Source organism: Acinonyx jubatus, chromosome B2 (assembly GCF_027475565.1).
Source record: "Acinonyx jubatus isolate Ajub_Pintada_27869175 chromosome B2, VMU_Ajub_asm_v1.0, whole genome shotgun sequence".
Lineage (NCBI taxonomy): Eukaryota > Metazoa > Chordata > Mammalia > Carnivora > Felidae > Acinonyx > Acinonyx jubatus.
The window spans coordinates 32569505-32587094 of NC_069385.1; the positions used below are offsets into that span (position 1 = coordinate 32569505).

General features: G+C 37.5%; 1 long non-coding RNA gene across 2 annotated transcripts in view; it reads right to left on the minus strand.

Moving 5' to 3' along the window:
* LOC128315519 (uncharacterized) overlaps positions 1-17590 on the minus strand; it is a 283478-nt gene that overhangs the window by 200433 nt on the left and 65455 nt on the right. The gene's annotated exons all lie outside the window — the stretch shown is intronic.

Genomic DNA, 17590 nt, shown 5'->3' on the forward strand with positions numbered 1-17590 from the left:
TTCTGCTATTCTAATCCAGTGATTTGAAAAAAAAAAAAACAACTATTCTTTTGTGTTTCTCATTCTGTTGTCCATTCTCTGAACTTTCTAGGTCAAATCAATGCAGCAATCATTCTTATAGCCTCAATCATAAGGCTATCTTGAACCTTATTCATGATATTCAAGTCTGTATACGAGAAGGCAATGTGAGGTATGTGAGGAACAGTATGGGTCTTCTGTAAGACTGGCTTACACTTAGTGCTAATGTTTATAAGTTACTTAATCTCTACAGCCTTGAGATTCTCATTTATTTTTTTTCTTCCTTTTTTTTTTTTTTTTTTTTGACAGAGAGAGAGTGAGAGCATGAGTACGGGAGGGATAGAGGGACACAGAGAGAAAATCTTAAGCAGGTTCCATGCTCAGCGTGGAGCCCAAGGGTGGGCTGGATCTCAAGGTCATGAACTGAAATCGAGAGATGCTTAACCGATTAAGCCTCCCAAGCACCCCAAGACTTTCATTTTTTTAAACTGGATATTAATACCTACTATTCAGAGTAGTTAAAAGGACTAAACATAAGATATACGTAAGCCAAATATTTTGCATTTTCAAAATAAGGGGTAGATACTTCATAAAGGACAACAATTATGGTCTTATCCTTAAAAGCTGTTTTAAAACATTTTTAGAATATATTTAATTTTTTTTAAATGTTTATTTTTGAGAGAGAGAGAGACAGAGACAGAGCACAAGTGGGGGAGGGGCATAGAGAGAGGAAAACACAGAATCCGAAGCAGGCTCCAAGCTCTGAGCTGTCAGCACAGGGCCCAATGTAGGCCTCGAACCCACGAACTGTGAGATCATGACCTGAGCCAAAGTTGGAGGCTTAACCAACTGAGCCACCCAGGTGCCCCATTAAGAAATATATTTTAAAAGTTAAACAATATCAGATACATATGAATGTTAATAAGATCTCTTTAAAGGACTTAAGTAATATCTTTATCTCTGCTACATTCAGTCCAGTTCTCATTAAACACAAGAAAGAACCAGGTGTAGAGCTTTTAAAACATAATTAGGAGACTCCTTTTATGTTAATATGTTGGTGACTATGAATTTCATAAAGGTATTTTTATAACTTCATTTGTTTTCTTCCATCATTTCTGACAGTGTGTGTAAAATCTTCCTACGTCATAATCAAGAAAGTGTCTGTAAATGTCGACGAACATTACACTAGACTAAACTATTAACTCCTATTAGGTGAAGAGGCATCATAGAATAGTGACCATGACATAGGATTTGTAACCAACTGAGTTTGAATCCTAGCTCTGACATAGAAAGTGGTTTGATCTCCCTGAACTGTTTCCTTATTCATACACTGAAAATGTAATACCTATTGGTGCCAACATTAATATAGCAATGGTAATGGCAGTGCCCAAACTATAGGTGCTCGATAAATGTCTTTTCTCCTTCTGTCTCCCTTTCATCTTCATTTACCTAGCATTTGAACTTATTAGATTAATTAAATTGAATTAATTTTTTTATGTTTATTTATTTTTGAGAGAGAGAGACAGAGCACGAGCAGTGGAGGGATGCAGAGAGAGAGGAGGACCCAGAATCCAAGCTCTAGAGCCAAGCTCTAGGCTCTGAGCTCTCACTACAAAGCCCGATGCGGGGCTTGAACCCACGAACCAGGAGACCTTGACCTGAGCTGAAGTTGGACACTTAACAGACTGAGCCACCCAGGTGCCCCAAATTAATGCTGTTTTAATACGTAAAGTAAAAACCCTTCAAAGCCCTGCTAAGTGCATTGACCTTTTTCTGGAAGCAGGAAAACCCATGTTTCCTCACCTCATTTTCCAATAGGCATGAGTGCATATTTGCACATGGGTACACACATCACACATATGTGCTGACGTGCAAGTTGCTCTGTCCAGTCCCACTTAGTAAACAAACACAGAGTCACGCAGTATCACTACAACACAGTTTTGTTTAGAGCTCCCCAGTACCCCAAGTCACTGCCTAAGTGAACTATTTTGCGCTTAATTGTTGGTGAGCAGCAAAGACGTTTTCGAATAGGAATGTGTTTAGCCACATAGAAGAAAGAAGCCTTTATCTAATTCACAGTTCAAAAGACATTGGGACATCCTCCTGAGGCCAACCTCTGGTTCCATGACTCCCAATAGAAACATAATAATAATGATATTAAGAAACCGATCAATCTCAGTATGTAGCCCAATGTATAACACACTCAATTTCATAGGCCACTCCAAATCCATCCTGCCTTCTATGGGAAAAAGTAGAAAACAACGCAAATTCTTTTATATCCCTCTCAGAAGATTTCTTGGTGACAAAGTTCAAAACACTCTTAAGAAGGAAAAGCAAAAAGCCAAGAAATTGCAATGATGCAACTTATTTATTTATCCTTAAATACATTTCCTTGATTTGCTTGTTATACTGGGAATCATCGGCAGGTGTCTTAAATTTCCAAGAGTTTTGAATGTGTGAATTTTGTTTAGGTGCCAAATAATTGCTTGGTTTATTCCTTTCCAGGTTCGGGATCTTTACTAATAAATTTTGCAGGTAACGAAAAACCCCATACCACGGACACACACATCTAGTGGCACTTTCACGGCATGAGGCTACAGTAGGCAAATGGGTACCATTTTACAAGAGTCTGCCACGAAACTGATGATGTGGACTGAGTGCTCCTTCATATTATGCTAGTAAATATGCGAAATGGAAATCTTGGGATCGTAGATCAAACATTACAAGGTAAAAACATTACACGGTAAAAACTTCATGTAGCTCAATTAGAAATTATTCTGCTTGGTTCATATTTTCCATTTGAAACTTTTTTTTTTTTAGCCCCAGTTTCTCTGAGGCTGTACTCAGGAGGCTAAAATGTCATGCCTAACAGAAAACTCCTTGACTTCTTTTTCTTTTCTGTTTCACAGTTGCAGCAGAGAATTAACATTGGGAGGCATATCCAGGTTTTCCCCTAATGATAAACAAAATGTGGATTCTTCCAAAAGTTGATGTGTAATCTATACCACAGAGTGCAAACCAAAAGTAAGTCACTGCATGTTGACTCCAACATTAACATTTAACGTTTCGTCTTGTTAAAAAAGAGCTAAAAGTATTATTAAACAGCTTGAGAGGTTGAATATGTGACAAAGGGAGATTATGATTGCAGATGGAATCAAGGTTAATCAGGTCATTTGAAAATAAGATTATCCTGGATTATTTGGGTCAGCCCAAAAAAGAACAAGCGTCCTTAAAAGTGTAAGAGAGAGTCAAAAGAGGTGAAAGTGAAGTGAGATGAGAAGACTCATCTTCTTCCAGAAAAGAACACATTTCTGTTGATACCTTGATTTTAATACAGTGAGACCCATGCTGGATTTCTAACCTACAGGACTGTAGACAATAAACTGGTGTTGTTTTAAGCCACTAAATTTGTGGTAATTTGCTGTAGGAACCATAGAAAATGAATACAGATGGTCTCGTCTGGGAGAATCTGTCTCTGTTCCACGTGGTTTCTCACCCTTCAGTAGGCTCTCTCAGGGTCCACTAAGATAAAAAGTGGGCCAGATACCAAAGCAGTGGGTGGACAGAGTGCAAAGTCTGTCGATACATCTAAGCCTCAAACTGGCACACCATCATTCTGCCATATTCTGTTGGCCAAACCAACTCACAAGACCAACCCTTGTGGTTGAAGATTTACAGAGTAGGAAAATAGACCCACCCCCTCCTGAGAGCACCTGCCAACTAGCTCAAGTCAAAGGAAGGAGGAGCTGAGTCCAGGGTTGCAAGCAATCTACCACAAAGACTAAAAGCTTCACATCTCACTGTTATAATCTTTTTAGGTTTAAAAACCGAACAACAGTATTACCTTGAAGATAAAAACAGCATGTTGTGTGCTTTAAAAGTTAGTTTTGAATTCTAGTACTATTTACCTTTCTCAAAACGTTAAAACCTATTTTTTTTTTCATTTAAATTAGGTGAACATTATTCAGGGTGTCCATGTTATCTGGACGTCGAAGAGGTGTTGTTGGATAGCTATGTAATGAGAGTCACATACATAATTTCACATTTTTAATAGAAGTCACATGTTTTTAAAGTTTATTTACTTATTTTGAGAGAGACAGGGCGAGGGGGAGAGGGGCAGAGAGAGGGAGAGAGAGAATCCCAAGCAGGCTCTGCTCTGCCAGCACAGAGCCCAACAGGGGGCTCGAACTCAAGAAACTGGGAGATCATGACCTGAGCCAAAACCAAGAGTCAGATGCTTAACCAACTGAGCCACCCAAGTGCCCCGACAGGAGCCACAGTTTTAAAAAAGTAAAAAGAAACAGGTAAAATATATTTTAATAATATATCTTATTTAAGCCAATATATCTAAATATTATCATTCACCATGTAATCAATATAAAGATATTGAGATATTTTGCATCCTTTTTTTTATCTGAAGTCTTCAAAATCTAGTATGCATTTTAAACTTTTAGCACACCTCAATCTGTATTAGCCTCATTTCAAGTGCTCAGTAGTCCCATACATCCAGTGGCTGCTATACTAGACAGAGTAAATCTAAAAACTTCAAGGGAAGTCCCAGGCAAAATTAGAAGATGCCAGAAGTTTGTCTTTAATGCTCTTCTTCTCTCTTTTCTCCACTTTCTCTCCTGCTTCCTCTTTCAGGGTCCCAGTGTTTTATTGCCCGGACTCTTGCATAGGGCATGGAAATACATTGTGATTCAAACATCCTGGGATTTGAAACCTGAAGGGCCACTTGCTAGACCTTGTAACAGAACTTAATCTGTGCTTTGGATTCCTCATCAATATCCATCTCATTACTCTTCATGGAGTTTTTATGAAGTTCAAGTGTAATGATCTATGTAAATACATTTAGCACAATGCCTGGCATAGTAAAGGCATTGTAAAGAAGTTTTATTAATTTTTCTTTTAAATAAGGTTTCCAGGAGAAGGTAATGCCTAATTTAAAAAAAAATGATTGCTTTTAGAATTTCAGGCACCCTCATAGATAGGCTGGAGAGGGTATCCCTTCAGAGGAGGAGAATAAATTAGGAGTATGAACTGATGGCTGGAGGTGGGGGGAAGTATGCTTGAGAGCAAGGTATCCTGTGAGATTCCTGACACTTCTGGACTCTTCTCCCTTTCTGATATTATAAATAGAAATTAGAAAATCATATATTTAACATTTGAAAATCATATTTCAGATGCTCATTCAATATAAGATAACTTCCAGTTACTTTCATTGTAAAGATTTATTTTTATCAGAGTACAGAATAAACTATTGGTTAACTTTTTTAAGCCAAGAAGCATACTGATTTTCCAAAATTGAATAAACTACAATATAACTGAATCTGGCAGTGGAAATCAGCACAAAATGACAAATCCATGTATAATTGAGAGCTATTTAAACCTCAGTTTTTCCTACAAAGTAGATACATCTAAATACTACTATGTGGTACCAGCATAGTTCATATGTCTTAGTGAATCACTGTCCTTCCAAACAAAAATATACAATTATTAGCTTCCCAGAAAGTGAATAAAATGTTGGCAAATTCAATAAAATATTCTTTGTGAGTCAGAGTGCTCTTTGATATTTCCAAGACATGCAGTCTCAATTGCAAATATATTGTCTTTGGCCTTCAGCCCATGTGATCGGACACCAAGTAGTTATCTGAGAAATGTGATCCTGGGGCAAAAAGTAGGTGAGATGTGTTCATGGGCTAAGAAGCATCTGGTCAGACCCTGGACTGTCTTTCTAAGTTACTTGGTGTATTAGTTTCCTATGATTGCCGTAACAAAGTACCACAACTTAGTGTCTTAAAATAACAGAGATGTATCATCTCAGACTTCTGGAGATTGGAGGTCCGAAATTAGGGTTTCAGCAAGGCCATGTTCCCTCTAAAACCTGTAGGGGAATCTTTCCTTGTCTATTCCTAACTTCTGACGGATTGCTGGCAATCTTTGGCATTCTTTGATTATATCTGCATAACTCCAATGTCACACGGTGTTCTCCTTATAAGCCTGTGTTGTCACAGGGCTGTCTTCTTATAAGGACACTGGTCATATTGGATTAGGAGTCCACTGTACTTGATTATGACCTCTTCTGAACTAATTACATCTATAGTGACCTTATTCCCAAATCAGGTCACGTTCTGAAGTACTAGACGTTAAGACTTCAACGTATCTTTTGCGGCGGTGGGGGGGGGGGGGCGAGGGGGGCCCACAATCCCATCCATAATACTTAATTCCATTGGGATTTGAATACAATGGTTGAGTGGTAATGGAGCATAGTTGTTAAAGGCATGGACTCTTGAACACTTACCGGTCTGAATGAACTCAGGTAAATTCATATCCTAGCTTTGCTGCCTCGTGTGTGATCTTACACAAGTAACTTAACTCCCAGTGCCTCAGTTTGCTGTTGCTCTTGTTATTTGTTTGCTTATTTTTCGTTTGCTTCTATCTACATGAAGGTAGTAACAGTAATGCCTAACTCACAAGGTTATCTGAGGATTGGACTGCCATATAAAATGCCTACATGGTGCCCACCAGGTAGGAATACTGCAAAAAGGGGTTACTTATTTATTATGTTGTTGTTGTTGTTGTTTTTTACAGCTTACCTCTTCACAGTTATTTCCTACCCAAATTTGAAATTCTATTCTTCACAGAGGCAGCTATGCAACCAGTCTGTTTTGTTTTGTTATTGCTTTTTAGGGTATAATTCTTTTTCTTTCGGAATTAAATGAGTCTCCTGTCACTTATGCTTAGGGTATGTAAACAGACAAACTTTCTGGACAGGAAATTGGCCACACATGTTAAACGCTTTAAAAAATATCTTCACGATATTTGATCTAGGCATTTTATGTCTATGAGTTTATTCTAAATAAATAAAGATGAATGAAAAAATTCTACTACCAAAGCTTCTTAAAAATCATATTCATATTTATTATAACAGAAAGTTACACAAAAGTTCCTTTTGTAACAGCTGATTTTATTTTTAAAAGTCATGATGTATTCGTATAATCAAATACTATCCAATCATTAAAAAGTGAATTTAAGATCATTTGTGACAAACGAACATATTTGTGACAAAAAAACATATTTGCTATATATTATTGAGTTAAATAAGGACAAAATACCCCCTATACCAGAACTCTTCAAGACACTTTCCGTGGTGATATATTCTATATCCATGCAGTCCAAGATGATAGTCACTGGCCACATATAATAACCACACATTAGAAATGTGGATGATGACACTAAGGCACTTAATTTTTCATTTTATTTCATTTTAATTAATTTAAATTAAAGTAGCCACATATGGCTCATGGCTACCATAATGAACAACAAAGGTCTATGGTATCTTTTGTTTATTGATTCCTCTGTCCCTACTTTCCTCACCTTGCTTTAAAGTTTCTCTCATGTCTCTGTCCCTCTCTCCAGACTTGACTTCAAAGGTAATCTTCACTCTTCTCCCTCAATTTTTAACCCAGTATCGCCTGCTTTCAGGAAATAACCCAGTAATGAGTCTTTTTCAAGGCATAATGAGACTTTCTGGGCTATTAGTTCCATAAGTATTTGAACCTAACCAAAATATGACCTACTGCCAAAGTAATCTCATGAGAATTTCACACACTAAGCTGAATATGAGGGCAGCAAACAAAATTACTTTTCACTATATAATAAGAGAACTTCCATATTCATAATTTTTTTTCTATATTCACTTTTTAAAACATTAAATGTTGGTCTGAGGATAAGCCATTAGACTTATTTAGTGAGGACACTAAGTGCTAAAACATAGGGCAATTGCAACTTTGTTGAATTTGTTTATTACCCCTTGTAGTTTTCTTGTGGATTCTTTAAGATTTTCTATATATAACATCATGTCATCTGTGAACAGAAATACTTTTACTTCTTCCTTCCCAATTTGGATCTTTTAATTTTTTTTCTTGTCTAATTGCTCTAGCTAGTACTTCCAGAACTATATTGAACAGCAATGGTAAAAGTGGAGATCCTTGTTCTGTTCCTAACCTTATGAGGGAAGCTTTCAGTCTTTCACCATTGAGTATGACGTTAGCTGTGGGTTGTTTTTTGTTTATTAGTTTGTTTTTTTATAAATGTCCTTTCATCATATAGCAGAAGTTCCCTAAAAGGGAACTGATTTCTGACAGTTCTTATAATTAAAAAGTGTTAGACTTTGTCAAGCTGAATTATTTCCAAGTCACTAACATTCTTTAAACATCATTGAGCTCTGCACAGTCAACAATTTAATAAATGTTTGCTAAGTTAAACCAATTTGAAAACAGCAAACACCAAAATCCTGGAATCACATGTCAAGAAACATTCCTTGAACAAATTATCCTTAGAGATTCATTTGGAAAGGCTGACTTCCCTACCTCCCACCACACACACAAGCCATGTAACTCACATAGGATTTCTAAAAAATCACCTCTTACACTAAATAAATTTTAAAATATGGAAAGGGTGAACTCTGATACCTAATACCATAAGGAAACATAGTTGTCTAAGAACACTCCAGAATTTAAATAGGCTCAGTCTAATGGAGGAGTGGGCAAACAAAGCCAGTACTAGCCTTTTGTAGAGAGTATTTGCAGCCTCAGTAGCCTATGCCAAACATAAAAGGTTCCTCGACAGCTTAGTGTCAAATTTGAATATCTGAGAGTTTCCTCTAATTAGATCATATGACATATATTTTTAAAGTCTATCAACACTGGAGCAGCATTTTGCAGAAGGGACTCTGTGGCTTCCACCAGAAGTCTCTATTTTTCCTCCTGGGTACATGTGTGGCATTTCTTACTAGGTATGATGGGCCCAGGTATGCTATTTTCCTTTCAGGCATCCTAATTGGACCTTACTGATGAAAAAAAAAATCCACAAGGAACATGCAGTACAAAATAATATTTGCCACTGATGTGGTAGAAATAGAAAATTACACAAACAATTTGGGAATTATAGGTTCATCACCACTGGGGTGAAAAGTTATAGACCATTTCTCACCCTCAATTATCCATTGGTTGCCTGTTGTGCCTAAGCCAAATACCTGGTTTCTTTGCATGCTTCTCTAACTTCTATTCACCAAGATCTAACACTTAAAAATGCCAGCCAGGAGTGACAGTGGCCAGGTTCTTGGTGAATACCTTCGAGGTCAATAATATATGTTTACATGTAACTCATAATTAATCACTAAACTTCCTTTTGGGGAAAAAACACATTTTGGGGTATATTTTACTGTCAAGGGGGCAAGAAATGACAGGATAGGAAGAGAGGAGAAGCAAGTAAGGGGGGGATGATTGAAAACATTTGACTTGGCTTGAAATAAAAGCACATATTTCACACATATTTTTAACCAACCCCAAAAGACAGCCTGACTTCGAACACGCTGAACAGGAAGCCATTTACTGTTGGAATGCTTGCTGAGCCCATCCAAAACACACACTCCTAATACCCCTGGGCTATCTAAAAAGGGTTGGGGTGAAAATATTTAATTTATATGTGTAATCCTGCTTCCTGTTTTATTTTTTTCCTCTTTGCCAACCTTGTTTCTCAAACTTTGTGAAAAACGATAGGAAACCTATTTAATTTTTGTCCCCACCCTTTATTGACTCAGCTGTACATTCTACCTCAATTTATAGCTCATACCTGGCTTGAAGACCAAAGAGAGAAAGGTAAAGACGAATGTTAAATGCTCATGGTTACTGTGGCTAAAAAGGAATCTGGGTGGAGGAGAGCTTGATGTGGTGTCGATATCAAGGGCAGGAGGGTGTGGAACAGAAGCTTGCCTTGGCTTTTTGAATGTGTGCATTCAGTAGCATGCATTCAAAAAGAGCACAAGGAAGGGTATAGAGAGGAAGGGGGAAAGGAATTTTCTGAGTATTAAGACGAGTTGCTGGAGACACCTGATTCCTATTAAATTTCAAAGAAACAGTCCTGGTTATCAAGAGGAATTTTAAAATATTTTGCAGAAGAAAATGGAAAGACCCAAATAATTCATAATTGTAATTCAAGCAAAAGAATTTTCCAAAATTTGGTTTAACATTGAAGATATGCTCTTTTAGAATAAAAATGAGTTCCAGATGGGCGTACTTTACATAGAATACCTGTAACCCTTATTATTATATTTTGATTTCTTGAGAATGCTGAGTCAATGTGCAATAAAACATTTGAAAGAAAATCTGAAACCAACAGGAAATCCAGCAGGCTTGATGTTCAGATTTCAAAATTCTTGATCTCAATCTAATTTTCCCAGAAAGTTGACCACGCTCTATGGAAATCCCGTCATAGGAAGGGTTTTATAATTGAGCAGTTTGTTTTGAATATTTCAAAAAAGGTGGAGAAACCAGCAAACACCTGAACTTGAGTATTTCAACATTACCTCCTGAAGTTATGTTTCAATTTTAATTTCATATCAGGCTAACATTCTAAGTGGAACACTATCCAGGGAAATTATACTTGTCACTATGAACTTTACAATGCTTTAATGTTCAGGTAACTGGTTTGCCTTAAACTTTAGCTTGAAATAGATAAAGGCAAGGCAGCAAATCACTTTTAAATTATTGTGGAAATATTCAACTGTGTAGTAATATAGTTCCTTAGATCTTTTATTAAACCAGCTTTCAAAGTTTGTAAGAAATGTAATAACATCAGTCTGTACTTTTGAATTTAAAAAGAAAGTCAGACTTTCTATTCACCTAAAAATACTGTGTGACTGCACATGCACCCTATGGTTGACACCATGTTGTTCCAGCTAAGACTACATCATTGATTCTTATCCCTGTAGCATATTTTCACCAGGGCTTATTTTAAGGAAGGTGATATAAAAGATTTCTGATATATTTTCAAGGTAAACTAGAGTGGATTATCAGTCCTACTGCACAGTCCTTGCTATGTCAGCAATCTGCAATAATCATTAAGATTGCTGTTACAAAACCCCTGGGGTAAATTTTCACCTAAAATTATATCTTCCAGAATTAGGTACCGTTGATATATCATATCCATCACCTGTGAATTATGCCAATGACTGGTGTACAGTTAAACCAACTGTATGATGTCATTGAACAGAGGTATAAACCAGATTCTGCCACCCTGTCTCCATTCCAAAACCAACCGAATGTGTCAGAAAGGGTTATCCTTCCCTCCTGAGTATAATTGGTTCTGGACACCTTTGTTATCTACATTTAGTGACCAACAAGCCAAGGAATTATGAAGCCGGAGCACTGAGATTAACTTTGGGTAGGTAAACTCTTGTCTGTACTTTGGAGAGTCCAGTTGACCTTCCTGGTTAACTATTCTATTATTCTATTCTATTCCTATTTCTATTCTATTCTATTCCTATTTCTCCCACTGTAGACCTCCTTCTGGGCCCTGACTCTGCATCTAATTGGCACTCTACAGTGTCTGGCCAAGATGGCTGACAAGGGGCCTACTATTTTTCTTCATGTCTACTATACTCTTGCCTCCTAGAGTTAAAGTGTATCTCCAATTCGCTTAACCCTAAATCAGACCACCTTCCCTAGTTAACAACTCAAACTACACATGTCTTAGTATTTGGCTATTACAAAAAGCCCCCCATACTCTGTCTCCAGCTCTTCTCTCCCAATAAGGCCCTTTCCCCACAGAGGTCAATACCTATCTATGTTGGAATGGCATTTTCACCACACTTCCTGAATTTTGGGTTTTGCGGGTTGCAGTCCTATTTAAATAGCCATCCAGTCATTCTCTATCACATTTCCTCCTTGGAATCCTCTGCAGAGCAATTTTATCTGTATCTACTACTATTGCTATTCTTTATTCATTTATTGCCTGTCTTCCCCCCACCCCAAAATATAAGCAGGGGTAGGTAAACTCATCCTTATCTACCCTGTTAACCATTGTATTCTTGAAGCATCTAATTTGTAAAACATCTACTATATTCAGCCTACAAACAATACAAATACTACACATGTATTGTTGCGGATTCCTTACAATAAATCCTTGGGCTTTTTCCCACTTATGGCCTACTGTATTAAACGATACTTCTTCTGAAATTGAACAAATCATAATCCTCACTCAACTCTTTGAAATTGAAGGCAATAGCATCCATGTTCCAGACCTTGACAGTTAGTTCCTATGGCAAGGCTGCCAATGACTATCTCCCACAACGGACAACCATTTGATCTGCCTTCTCTCAGGCCCCTATCTTGACATTACCAGGAATCACTGATTAAGTTCCTCATTATGTAACTGTGAAGATATATACCATAAAACCTGATTCCCTAAGACCTACAATTTTAGCATCTTAAGTATCCACATCACAGTAAGTAGACTGCTGTCCCTCTAGTTACTACAGTACAAAAGAATGGGATACAAGAGAGACTGAAAGCTACATTATGGAAGCAGATCTTTCTGAGTAAAAGGAAGAGTGTCCAGGGAACCCTCACTTAGTCGAACTGAGACTAAAGTCATAAAGTTCTTGTGTAAACCATGTCCAGGCATTTTACAGCACGTAAGTACTAGGTTCACATGAGGCAAATTCCTCTTCCCCAACCCCACCCCCATCTCTATATAATTAACAGAGAAAATTTAAGAACAAAGAACATTATTCACAAAATACCAATTATCCAACTGAAGATTGGCTGCTGTAGACATACAGACTGAGAATTTGGCAACAGTGACTGCCAAAGAGTGACAACAGAGACTGATAATTTGGCAATAGTGACTAATCCAATAGGGACTGGCAAGGAACACAGAAACAGAATGCAAACCAGAATAAAAGAGAAGATATCCAAAAACATGAGGACATGGATACTTGGGCAGTGTCTCTTTTAGTTTCCTCCAAATATGAAACCACCTATAGCTTTACTCATATAATGTTTGTAGTCACGATATATGTGTATAACTACTATGGTATGATAAACTGTTAGAGAACTCACTACACAGTTAGTTCATTCTTAGATAAAAACTGTACTAGAGAGGGGTGCCTGACTGGCTCAGTTGGTAGAGCATGTGACTCTTAATCTTGGGGTTATGAGTTTGAGCCCTACATTGGGTGTAGAGATTACCTAAACAAAAACACAACTGTACTCAAGAAGACTTTTTTTTTCTAATTACTAAGATAGATGTAATTTGAATCAAGTGGACACAGTCTATATTTTTAGTCATTTATCTAGTGAATAAAATAATTTACACTGTTACAAACTACAAACACCTTAAAATGTTACCCTCCCCCCTTTAAAGTGTTTCCCTCAAAAAAAGGAAAGGAGGGAGTGACTCTGCATGCTCACACTAGTTTTGAAATTCCTGGTTTAATAATGTTAAAATGTTTATATTCAGATGCTTTGATAAGCTAAGATACAAGATATATTTCCAAGGGTATAGGATTCCACTGCCAAATGACCATGGACTCCTTTTAGTAGGAAGTATCTATTAACATCTAAAGACCACTATGTGGGAGAAACATTGCCACAGGAAATGGTGCTTAACAACGTTTCATACTTGTTATAGCTCTATTGGGAGAAAAAGAATGACAATAGGATTGTTAGCCTTCCATCTCTGGAAGACCATAACAAAACAAAACCAGAATGTCCCCTAGTTTTCCCTGGTAGAAAATCCCCTACAGGCTTCTGCTCTTGGCTCTTTGGCTTGACCTTGGGCACATGACCAGATACAGGTGCAAGGGAAGCTGGAAGAGTGAGATGTAGACTTCCCAGCATTCATGTAGAGGAAGATATAAGAAAAGGAGATTAGAATGGTCTGGGGACTTTACAGAATGGTACTTAATGTGTGACAACATAGGAGAAGTAACTGACTTGCACCGACAGATACCAAAATGTCCCATATAAAGTTTCAATGGTACAGAAGCAAAGAAACATGCCAGAAACAGGCTTGGTCAGTAATTACAGTCAGGATAGTATAATATGCTTAGCATATTAAAGAGTTGACTTTGTAAGTCTATAAAAAAGGAAGGTTTACTCAGTAAATAATTCTATGAAAAATGGTTAGCTATTTAGAGAATACATACCATTAATTCTTTTTTTTTTATTTTTTAATGTTTTTTTTATTTATTTTTGAGACAGAGAGAGACAGAGCATGAACGGGGGAGGGTCAGAGAGAGAGGGAGACACAGAATCCAAAACACGCTCCAGGCTCTGAGCTGTCAGCACAGAGCCCGACACGGGGCTCGAACTCACTGACCACGAGATCATGACCTGAGCCGAAGTCGGACACTTAACCGACTGAGCCACCCAGGCGCCCCATATACCATTAATTCTTACCTCAAATCATAATGAATATACATTCCAAATGGGCTTAAGAGTTAAATGTTAGGGGCTCCTAGGTGGCTCAGTTGGTTAAGTGTCTGACTCTTGGTTTCGGCACAGGTCACGATCTCATGGTTTGGTTCGTGGGTTTGAGTCCTGCATCGGGCTCTTTGCTGTCAATATGGGGCCTACTTGGGATTTCTCTCTCCCTCTCTCTGCTCCTCCCCCACTCGCTCACACACACTCTCTCTCTCTCAAAATGAATACACTTAAAAAAGAGAGACATAGCCTATCTAACATTATATTAACCATGCTTAAAATGACAATGGATTATTTTGTTATTACATAATAATAATGGCTAATTACTAGTGACTATTAAAATTATTAATAATAATTTATAATGTCTTATTTTATTATTATAGTGATAATAAGCTTACTTTGCACCAGGAATTATTCTAAATCCTTTGATAAATACAGATTAACCCATTTAATCTTTACAACAGCCCTATAAACTCTGTACTATTATTTTTATCTCAGTTTAGCGGTGTGGAAACTGACATACTGAGAAGTTAAGTAACATGCCCAAAGGCACCCAGCTGGTGAGGAGCAGAGCTGGGATTCAAACCCAGGCAGTCTGATTCTAGAATCCATGGTCTTAATTCCTACACATATTACCTCCCATATCTATCCATAAAATGGGACCTGAGACGGTCATTAAAATGTTTTCAAACACTACTTAATAATGTGGAATATGCTTACATTATATTAGGGGGGAAATCATTACACAAAAATTTATATGTGGCATTATCCCAATTTTGCTAACCAGTCAAATACATATAGATAGAAACAGTTAGAAGAAAATATATGGAAAGGTCAAAGTAATTATTCCCACCTGGTAAGAAAGTGGTAAGTAATTTTCATTTTTGCTTTATACTTGTGTGTGTTTATAAAGTTCTAACAAAGATATGTATTATTTTTATAATCGGAAGAATACATATTCTCTTTTAAAAGAGAATAAAAAATATATTGGTACATCACAAGAATAATTGACACCCTCTTGCCTAAACTAATTGCATTTTCAACCTAGCACTGAATGGCCTTAACTACACATACAGCAATGTGAGAACTATAGCTATGTCTTGAAAGCTGCCACAGTTGTAGAATTCTTTCCCCATTTCTGTGAGAATCTGAAATGTTGTCTTTAGCACATTCTTCCATGTAATGTTGAAGACATCCCTCAAGGGCACCATACTGCTATTGCTAAAAACAAAAACAAACAAAAACACTCCAGTTTTAAAACTTCCAAGTCCACTAGCTGAGACTAAGAAAAAAATACATGGGGGTGCCTGGGTGGCTCAGTCGGTTGGGCGGCCGACTTCGGCTTAGGTCATGATCTCGTGGTCTGTGAGTTCGAGCCCCGCGTCAGGCTCTGTGCTGACAGCTCAGAACCTGGAGCCTGTTTCAGATTCTGTGTCTCCCTCTCTCTGACCCTCCCCCATTCATGCTTTGTCTCTCTCTGTCTCAAAAATAAATAAACGTTAAAAAAAATTAAAAAAAAAAATACATGAAGAGAAAATGATTCGTTTCTTTTATTTTTGTGGATTTTGTTTTTGTTTTTTTGTAAAGACATTAAAACATTCCCATCTATAGCCATTGCTAGACTTCTTTCAAACATAACCTATCAGCATGTCAAAAAAAAGCTTCTTGAGTTCGTTCCATGGAATTTTGATACAGCCTGGGTTTCCAAATTAACTGAAAAATCTTATTGCATTGAACCTGCTTTCCTTTGAAGCCCCAAACTACTAAAGACAAAAGAAACACCCACATACACCTCTAAACTACCTCCCTATCTGTAAACTCATATAGACCCATTGAAAACACTTTTACTTATGTTATCTCACTTTATCTCACAACATCCCTTTGAGGTGATAAAGATGCAAAATCCTTAGGCCTTTGGGCAGCTTTCAAAATAAAGTTAAATTATGACTTACTTATAAAAAACAAAAACAACAACCCTGAAGTATTAAAGCTATTCATGTACCACAGTTTCAAAGGCTAAAAGCTGACCACGAGTAATAAAAAGCAATGCAAAAGTAAATGAATGCAGGAATTATGGTTAAGGCAGATTGCTATTTGGGGTCTGGCTAAAAGATCTGCAGTAGAACACTGGCAATGCTAGCATGATTTTCTCAGACTGCTGGGGGGATTTTTTAAATATATCCTGAATGCAAATTATTTGTTTATTTTTTCCAGGAGCTCTTTTTGTCCTTGACCTTGTCAAACCCCACTTCCCTTAAAAGCACCCTCCAGTCCCCTGATGACTGGACAAGAGCTTTTAATCCATCAACCAGCTAAACACAGAAGTGGGTATCTGGGGTCCCAGATGTGGCTGTACCACCAACGGAGGGTATGAAGGGTATGAGTTTCAATAACTGAACCCTCACAGCCTTCACTTCGCCCAGTAGCAAAACAGAAATAACAGTGCTAATTTTAACCTCACACTTGATTGGAAATATAGACAGCGACTTGAAGTTTCTCTCCACTCACACCTAAAAAGGAAGAAGTAGCTGGGTAAATGAATTCGGGAAATATGACACAAGTAGAATTTGATTCCAGGCTTGCTGTGAGCACAGATCTCATCTGGACATTTCCTCCTCCCAAATTTCAATGGTTTCCCTATTCCATTGGGAATAAAATCCAAACTACCTGATCTACCCTGAAAGAACCTCCACAATCTGACCTTTTGCTTCTTTCCTACAACAGTCTACCTACCCTAGTGGAACATACACAATTCCCAGAATGCATCCCATCCGTCTTGCCCCTGAGCCTTTGAGCATAGTACCCTTCTCCCAGGTGCATCCTTCCTGTTACCCCTAATGGCTGAATTTAACAAAAATAACAGTGATCATTAGTTGAAGCCTTACTTTGTGCTAGGCAGTGTTCTAAATGCTTAACATCTGGGGTGCCTGGGTGGCTAGTCAGCTGAAAATCTAACTCTTGATTTCAATCCAGGGTCATTGGATCAAGCCCCATATCAGGCTCCGCACTAAGCATGGAGCCTGCTTAAGATTCTCTCTCCCTCTGTCCCTCTCCCTAGCTCTCGTTCCATCTCTCTCTAACTAAAATAAAACAAATGCTTAACACCTATTATCCCATGTGAGCCTTGCAACAATCCTGTATTGTTCCTCTTATCATTATTGCTCCTATCAAAAATGAGAAAAACAAAGCACCCAAAAGTTGAAAATGTTACTTTTAAGATCCAATCTGCACAAGAGTTGGATGTGTTTTGTTTTGTTTTAGGTTATATTCATTTAATTCTTCTTTTCCTCTGTTCATTCTCT